Raw genomic sequence first — 9988 nt, 5'->3', positions numbered from 1 at the left:
TCAACAATCTGGAACCCCTGTGGTAAGCTCGGGGGTGGGGGCACATTTATGATACTGCTGCCTGTGGTTCGAACAAGGACGTTAAACAAGTTCATATATAACAAGGGAAGTTACTGAGCCTTGACTATAGGTTCCTAGATTCTCCAAAGTTATAGTGCCTAACCGGTTTTCAGAAAATGCCCTAACCCCCATTAGATCTATATTTAGAAATAATATGCGCATAAACATCCAATCCCTCTTTACAAAAGTACATGTATCACGAAACTGGAGTGTGACGATTCCTAAATCATCGATATCATATTGCGAACGCAAGACACGCTTGCAACAACCATGCATACTTTTTGTGTGTTATTCGTTTGTTTATTGGTGATTTGGGGTAAGTGCATTTATTTTAAATATATTAGTGCATGTTTTACAATCTGAAATAGGCCTGCCATTAATTTGAGATATAAAATGCGAAGACGTTACCGTTGTAATGTTATAAATACAGTGTCGAAGTCGATTATGCTGTACTAGAGTAGATATCCGCAAATAAGGTATTTTAAGTTAAATAAGCTGCGTTTCATATTTTTATTGCATGTAGTCTATACACTTACTTCATAATGTTTATTCATTTTTGTATACTCTGGTGCCACGTTAATGATTAATAACTCGGGAAACAGCAATTGATTGAAGGTAAGCTAACATTCGTTACAGTTTAACTGTTTATCTGCAATAAGAAAAAGACACGAATAGCATTTGTGGTTTTGGCGTGGTTATGTTAATATTTAGTATAAGCATAATTTTTAAGTACTTGCTGTGCTTGTCAGTTTGTATATGCTTATGTGTACTTGTCAGTTTTTTTTATGTGCTTATATGTACTTGCTGTGCTTGTCAGTTTTATATGGGCTTATATGTACTTGCTGTGCTTGTCAGTTTTATATGTGCTTATATGTACTTGCTGTGCTTGTCAGTTTGTATATGCTTATGTGTACTTGTCAGTTTTTATGTGCTTATGTGTACTTGCTGTGCTTGTCAACTTTATTTTTGCTTATGTGTACTTGCAACCTTTTATTTGTGAGGAAGCTGCTGACCAGTTCAATTCGAATCTGTTTCAATTTGATACCTCGTGTTTACCCACTTTCTTAGCTCATTTTGTGTTTGGTTTCTTCTTAGTCTTTAAACTCACAATTCTTTACGGCATTTTTTTTATTTTTTTATTTTTCATTTTTTAGATCTACTTTTAGATCAAGATCAGCGGCCTCCTGCACAATATTTCTTTAAATAGTATGAAAACTATTAGAATGTAATACTGTGATTTCATTAACTTATTAGCATGCATATCATATCTATTAACTTAATTTTGCTATATTTTATTTTCATATTGTAGCTGTTTTATACTTGTTACATTTATAAACATGTTTATATAGTCGGTTCAAAAGCCTTAATGGCTTATGTTGTCTATTTATGTCTTGCCGACTCAAAATAAATCTTATCTTATCTTATCTTAAGTTCAGATAATTAAGCCATGACAAAAAAATCCAAAGACACTTTTATAAAAAGAGAAAAACAACAACATTATATTTAACAAAAAAAAATAAAACATGTTTTTCTTGATTATGTACTATACGTGTTGATGAAATTAATATAAGTCAATGTGCACTTAGTACAGAGTACCTATAGATATTTGACTTGCTTTGATTTTTCAGTAAAATTCATGTCCACGAAGCTAATTTTGTTTGTCAATAAGAACCACACTTGGAGACTTGTCTAACGCAAAACTTTTCAAACTTGAATATCTCAGTAAACAGGTAAGATTTTGGTTAATAATTTTAATGTGAACATTGACTACATTCTGAGCAAGCTCACGATAAAATCATTCATTCGTGACGATTGGACGCTTTAGCATGTGGGGTATATAAAGAATAATAGGTTGGTGACGTGGATGAAGAATGGTTATCTGGCAAGTCGGAGGAAGTTAAGATAAGATCCTCCGACGAGCCAGATAACCATTCTCCATCCATGTCACCAACCTATTATTCTATTTATCCTTTCACATTTACAACATTCGTTGACATGTTTCTAAAATATATAATTTTCCAGTATTTTGTGTTTAAATATTTAATATGGGAAAAAACACGCCGCAGCAAAAACATTGTGACGTCAAGTCATGCAAAACGCTTAGGCTATCTTCCGTCTTGTTAAACAACACAGAAATCGAGTCAATCGTTATTAATTCAATACACAAAGACGAAATTATGCTGTTAAAATAATAATTTTTAAACAAACAGTACTTTACACTTATGTTGTATTTTTTATTGAAAACAAGTATATTTTATAAATAGAAAATAGTACAGGCGTGCGCATGCGCGTCCAGCAACTGACGGATATTTGAGGTCACGTGGTCATCTAGCCTAATATCTTTTGGGATATTAGGTTACCTGGTTATCGGGCTGATTTAAAGGCATGTGACAGGATAAGTATAGTTTCGTATTTTTGCACGAGAACATAATGAAACGCAATATTAGTCTTAATTTATTTCAATATCATTATGGGTTCTTACACCACATGCCTGCACATGCGTTTGCGTCAAAGATCTTGAAATATACAAGAGTACATATCCGTCTTTGCCTTAAACCACAGGGGCCAGTAAAAAAAGTAAAAATAAAAGTATATTTTTCTTACATATACTTTTTTTTTACTGGCTCCTGTGCCTTAAACTGTATTGTTTCTTTACAAATACTCCTGATTTACGTATCATTTTAAAGATAATATAAAAATGTACAAGGCTGCGAAAACGTTTTGATCAGTATTTATAAAGAAATTCACAATGGGGACATGGTCCCCCTTGAAGAGAATGCGTTTGCGCCTCTATCGCTGATGTGTCAGTGATATGTTTATTGTCTTGCTTACATTATTTATCCGTAATAAGTGAAGGTAAAATCAATATAATTATGAATTTCCTGTTTAACATTTTAATCTAAAATTTACTCATTTGGAAAATTAAATAAAGCAATAGATCCGTTTAGAAAATATAGAGAACATCACCGGAACAGTTTAATATGAAATCATCATTTCTATTTCAGCCTTTAGATTTTTATATTAATTTTAAAATGATACTTAATTAAGAAACATAAATAAAATAAGGGTTTAAGGCAAAGGCAGATATAAACTTAACAATACAAAAGGTCTGCATGGCCTGAATTTTTTTTGAAAGTTTCTCTACTGAATATCTTCTGACATGCTTCAGTAAAAATCGCTTAATTCATTTCCGGCTATTGCTTTTTATGTTACCTCTCAATTTATATTGAACTATACAACGTTAATTTATAAATGTACTTATCAATAAGAAAATCCGCATCAGCCTGAAGTCTTACAAAGATTCGCGAATGAATATCTCCGAGACTATGTACGTGTTTTGTTATACGTGTAAATTTTTCGATAACCTTTAAAATGATACGTCAATTGGAAGAATTTATAAAGAAACAATCCCGTTTTAGGGAAAGGCAGACATGTACTTTTAAAAAGTCTAACTCGGCTTGAAATCTTTCAAAGTTTCGCCTAAGAACATCTCCGGAGCTAGTTCAGTTAAAATCACCAACTTCATTTGAGGCTATAGATTGTTTACCTTTAAAAAGATATTTAAATACGAAATATTAATTACGAAATAGTTAAATCTAGGCAAAAGCAGGTGTGTATTATTAAATAAATCTGCATCGGCCTGAAATGTTACAAAGTTTCGCTAATGAACATCACCGGGATATTTTAAGTTATATACTTTTAAATAGCCTCACTCGGCCTGAAATGTTACAAAGTTTCGCTAATGAATATCACCGGGATATTTTAAGTTATATACTTTTAAATAGTCTCACTCGGCCTGAAATGTAACAAAGTATCGTTATTTAATATCTCCGAAAGTATTTAAGTTAAATGCATAAAGTTAAAGACTATAGGTTTTGATATCGCATTTATACTTATACTTTATTCATTATTTAAAAAAAGAAATAATTACGTTTGAGGCAAAGGCGTATTGAAAGGTGTACTTGTAAACAACGCTAACTCGGCCTTACATATAATTATTACGTGTTATTGCTTAAAGGGACTGTCCAACAGATTCAAGCGTCGTTCGACGCGAATCGATATTTTGGGAAACTACGAGGATTGCTTTATTAAAAGCATGTACAGAAGTTAATGACAAGATTTTAATACATGCCAAAATATGTTGGACGGCCCCTTTTTATTGATTCTCTGACACATTTTTTCAAATATTTTATTTATTATTTTAAAATCACTTTTAATGTATCAACGCTATTATAAATATCAAAACTTTGTGGTATATTTCACAGTTCTATTGTGCGAAGTCATGAGAATTAATTTATGTTTTTATTGGTATCAAGTGGGTGGACAAGCTGTCGTAGCGCATGGTAACGCCAGATAACAGAGGGCCGAGAGATAAAACGAGCTCTCCCGCCGTCTCACATCGATTTTTTCAAACTTTGTTTATTGATAGATCTTTGTTCTGTACGGCAACCATTCGGTTTTGTGGCATTTTGTTAACAGTGTTATCAGAATTTTGTTACCGGTATCGCTTTACAGCTATTTTATTTTTGTTGCTTTAAAGTTAAACAATGACGACATCTTTATCACATCATGTACTCTTACACGACAGTCGTCAGCACATAACCTAAATTCAACTTTGTATTTGTAAAAACTTAAGTTTTAATAAAGAATATCAGATATTTTCAAGAAAAAAATAGATTGTTTGAATATGAATTTTGGATTAGAATATTTGGTCGGTTTTCTAATATTCGTTCCCATTACTAGAAAAATTACACAAAAGTCAAAATAAATATGATGGCGTGAGCTCACATTTTCGTAAAAAATGAAAATGAGAAAGAAAACAATGTTAATATCTTAAGTATAAGCCAAACCGGAAATATGACAGTAAAATTGAAGACAATATTAATAAAAAGAAAATAAAAGATCAACTGTTCGTGCAAAATTCATTTGTTTCTTGATGCGATCTATCGAGTTAGCTTTCTACTACTTATTATTTAACTTCTGCTATTACGATTACTGCAACAACAACAACTACTACTACTCTGCTACGAGTACGCCTGCTGCTACTACGACTACAACTATGATTACCGCTTCTTCTACAGTCCGCACCGGCTAATCTGGGACGACACTCTTCGCCTAGAGTGGATTTTCGTTTAGAAAAGACCACAAAAGCGGAAAGTGTCAGCAAACAGCGTAGACTTAGATGAGACGAAGGATGGGAGAGTCCACTAGGCATAAATAGGTTAAACGCTGTTATCTCAGAGACTTACTCATATATGACGAAGGTGAGTATCGAATACTCGCCGACAGGTGCGCACAAACAAGCAGTCGAGAAGACGCAGGGACCTGACAATAAACTCTGACATATACACAGACTACTCGCGATTGGCATTCCCGATGTATATACATTGTAGTTACGGTTTACGCTTTGTGAAGTTATACACGATAACAGTTTTATTTAGAACAGCTCTCAGCCGAATATAATTTTCATATACTTTTACAATGTGTTCGTTTGTTAGTTTCAGTTGACGATTGCCATGGTAACAAGTGGCCACACGATGAGTCAGACCTGGTCCCCTTCCAGGATCGGGACCAAGACAAAAACTGGATAGAGGATCACGTGTAAGGAACGCAAACTTTTTGCATAATCATGCGTATTTTTATAAGCTCCAAGTTTGATCCGGCTAGGGCAATTAGTAGAGCACTGGACTGTTGGTGCGGGTTTCATGTGTTCTATCCGGTTTATGTAAGTTCGAGCCCCTAACGGACCAATTAACTTGGTTTGGGATTAATTATGGAATAATTTCGTCGGCAATAGGACATAATCTCATTTCCTTCATTGATAAACTATTCTTCGTATATTTTGTTTACGCATACTTTTTTTCTTACAGTCACATGTCCAAACATTTGATAATCAAAAATAATCAAGATTGTAACAAATTCATACCTGCTTCAGCCAAAAAATATACATTTTAACACATTTCAGCTGGGTGCCGATTGTTAGCGGCCTTGTCCTGGTCGGTATAATCGTACTTTGCTGCTTGTGTTGCTGCGGTTGCTGCGCCTGCTGTAGGAGAGACCGTACCGTGGTGATGCAGTCAGCACGTGAGTTAAACAGGGAAATATACATCTCCTAAAATGTAAATCCGAGTAAAAGTAGGGAATATTACATAGTTGTGTTCGATCAAATACCCCTTACAGCGTCATAGCCATACTGAGGCGCGTCGAGGTTGTTGTCGACTTACATTAAGTGATTAGAAAGTAATTAGTTCATAAAATACCACCTACTTTATTATCAGAAAAATATTAGTGTATTGTCGTTTAATCGCATCATTAGAGGAAAGCTGGGATACAATTCAAATTTACTCCTTTTTTGAAACACGACCTAAATCACTTGATGAATTTGTGTTCAGTGTAAAAATAACTAAATTTGGTAAATTTGGATGTCGTGTCTCCAGACCCTTTAGACTGCCTCAGCTTAAGTCCGCCTCTGGCTACTCAACTGTCTTACGATTAAAAAAACGAATCAAAATATTCTTGAAAAAAAAAAATATTTTAATTTTGTATTTTTACATTTGCAAAAAGAATCCTATACATGAACATCCGATTATGAAACCAATAATATATATTAGTATATAATAAACAATTTAAGTATTATACAAGTACTCTTATCTGTATTCAACTGAGGCGACTTCAAAATGATACACCTTGTACTAAATATTCCTGAAGAAACTTACACACACTTGATGTACGTTGCTTGACTTTATTAGACTGTTCGCAGAATGCATCAGCCTAAGTATGATGGTATATTGAATTTAAATGGCGGGATCTCCTTTTTAATGCGCGGGTTATAAACCACTAAATCTCGGTTACATACTCACCACCAGAGTTTACTGTATAAAGTGTTAACACTTAATCATAATGAGCAATGTTCCTGTGGGTCGTGACATTGCAGTTGTTGTATTTGATTCAAGCAAATTATTCCATTTCATTGAGTTTATTGTTTTCGATGTATTTTAAAGGAGTTCGGAATTTATCCTTTTCTCTTCAAATATGCTCCAAACCAAAGCAGAGTGAATCAATGCTTTCCTAAATACTCGAAACGTTTTATTACAGAGTCCAGCGTGGTTGTACAGAGCACGAACGTCATGCACGCTGGGTATAACCAGTAATCCGGATGATGCATTGGGAACTACTACACTGCACTACCAAAACACGCAACCTGTATCTGACGTTATACGATTTTAAACATATATTGTTATGCCCCTTCGAAGAAGAGGGGGTATATTGTTTTGCTGGATGTCGGTCGGTCTATCGTTCGGTCTGTCAGTTTGTCGGTAGACCCAGTTCGTTTCCGATCAACAACTTGTGAACGGATTGACCGATTGGCTTGATACTTCACATGTACATTGGCCTTGGACAGTAGATGATCCCTATAGAAATTGGGGTCACTAGGTCAAAGGTCAAGGTCACTATCACAATAAGTGTAAAAATCGTTTCCGATCAAAAACTCGTCAACGAATTTACCGATTGGCTTGATACATCACTTGTACATTGGCCTTGGACAGTAGATGACCCCTATTGAAATTGGGTCAATAGGTTTGGGGGTCATATGTCTCCGACCGCGGAACTCTTGTTCTATTTTTTTAACTGAAAAAAAAATCGTATAATAAAAGTATTCTTTGTTGAACGTCTTATATGGATAGTTGTGTACATATAATGTATTTGTAATATCCGTTGAAAATATTGGACATGTACACTTTTTTATTGTTTCATAGCTGTTCGTTGGTAATATAAAACAAAGATCACTCAATAAAATGAACCTTGCTCTCGGGAAAGGGGCTTAATGCATGTGAGAAAAGTGTTGTCCCAGAGCCTGTTCTACCCATCTTTTCTCCACCAAACTGGAGTTTCGCTAAGAGGAGACTTTCTTTAAACGTAAATACCATAACAGCGGAAAGTGTCGTCGCCGATAAGCCTGAACGGACTGCACAGTATAATCTAGGACGACACTTTACGCACATGCATTAAGCCCCTTTTCCCAAAGACTCAAGTAAGTTAGTAGATCTCTGTATAGTAATGATACAGGTTGCTTGAGGAATTATCTTTCTGTAAACTTTTGCTTGTGATGAGTTGAACGAAGCCCTTATCAAGATGACATCGATCTGAAATTGTTGTATTATTTCTACAAGGACTTTGCGCTGTCCCTGATCAGGAGTTACCCCTTGTCCGCTATTAACCCATTTATGCCTAGTGGACTCTCCCTTCCCTCAAAATTGTATCAAATTATTTCCAAAATTAGGGATGTCTAGTATATTTATTTCTCTATTTAGAATACTTCTTACAGAAATTCCTTTAAGCAAACAGCGCAGACCCAGATGAGACGCCGCATCTACGAGCTTTAATGCACGTGTTTAGAATTCCATTATAAACATTCTAGCGTAACACTCTGTGGCTTCATGTATTATTTAGACGCGTCATTACATTATAATGTCTTACCCGTAATGTGCTTGTGCTCCAGTGTATGTACATCCTTTTAGCTCATAGTTAGGATTGTGTAATAGTTGAAGGAAATTTGATGGTTATAGCTCTATTGAGCCTTGTTCTGAGAAAACTGGGCTTAATGCATGTGCGTAAAGTGTCATCCAAGATTAGCATGTGAAGTCCGCACAGGCTAAGCAGGGACGACACTCTCCGCATAAACTTGATTTTCGGTAAGGAGGGACTTCATTGAAACTAAAAATACCATAAAAGCGGAAAGTGTCGTCCCTGATTAGCCTGTGCGGACTGCACAGGCTTATCTGGGACGACACTTTACGCACATGCATTAAGCCCAGTTTTCTCAGAACGCGGCTCTATTGATTTCAATCTCAAACCAATGTATGGCATGGTGTATTGTTGATTATATATATACCGTTGAGCTGAGTTATTGTCTTAAAAATATGATCTGTACGGTTGCTCTGTTTAAATATTTTGTTTAAGCAATGTTTTATTTTGTTATTGTTAACATTATGCTATAAAACACGTTTGTTTACGATTGTTGGTTAATATTTATGCCAACAATGCAATATTTTTAACAAGATAACAACGCACCCTCTGTGATTTTCGGGATATGGAAAGCCTTTTTTTTTCTTTTAATAACAATTGCAGGGTTTTATTAGTTTTTATAACATACGTTAGGAATTTAGCTACAGCAGAATGGCAGAGATAGAGGGGGTTTCCTTTATAATTTGGATTCCACACCCTTTTTAAAATATTCATCACCCTTTTTGGTCCCTTTTTTCTTTGTCAATGATCTGGTAAATACAGGAACACCCAACACGTTTGTATTGGCTATTGACAATTTTATAGATTAACATGCAGAATTAATTGATATTTACATCAAATTGTAATAAAGAACAGACCTCGTTGAATTATGCTGAATGGATGTTTGAATATATTAACTGAAGTGGAATTAGCAAAATATACCACCCGACACATTTTTATGAAATAGGTCACCCTTTCCCCTTTTCAGCCCCTTCCACCATGTCATTGTTCAAGTCTGGCTAAATCCCCACATACGTATTTTAAAACTAGTGTGGTAAAATTCGTGTGTATGCAATGCTCCTTAATCTTGTTATGGCAGGGCACAGATTAAGTATCGGGCAGTAGTGCTTATCAACTTATCATCGTTGTCATCCTAACCGCATTTAAAAGAGACATTCGTACTGTTTGACGCTGTAGGATTTTACGACTTTTTTTAACACTAAGAAGTGGACTGTGTTTTTTTTTTTTTTTTTAAGTATTTTATTTTGCGTAAAATAAATGTTACCAGTTTGTATTTTGAGTCAATTGTCAATAATGCAAAAACGAATACCATTTTATTTCGTTAGATACGTTAGATATATGCCTCTGGCTGGACGCTTATTTGTTGTGATTTTTAAAGAATCTACTGAAAGCTGTGTAAGCA

The 9988-nt window shown here is 34.7% G+C and overlaps 1 long non-coding RNA gene across 1 annotated transcript; it reads left to right on the top strand.

Moving 5' to 3' along the window:
- Positions 1-223: 223 nt before the first annotated feature.
- LOC127842306 (uncharacterized) lies at positions 224-9859 on the top strand. Its single transcript, XR_008031536.1, has 4 exons — positions 224-376; positions 5559-5661; positions 6026-6144; positions 7156-9859. It is a non-coding gene; the product is annotated as an uncharacterized LOC127842306 (long non-coding RNA).
- The last annotated feature ends 129 nt before the right edge of the window (positions 9860-9988 follow it).

The sequence above is a fragment of the Dreissena polymorpha genome, chromosome 8 (genome assembly GCF_020536995.1).
Source record: "Dreissena polymorpha isolate Duluth1 chromosome 8, UMN_Dpol_1.0, whole genome shotgun sequence".
NCBI classification, from domain to species: domain Eukaryota; kingdom Metazoa; phylum Mollusca; class Bivalvia; order Myida; family Dreissenidae; genus Dreissena; species Dreissena polymorpha.
This window is presented reverse-complemented; position numbering and strand designations above follow the sequence as displayed.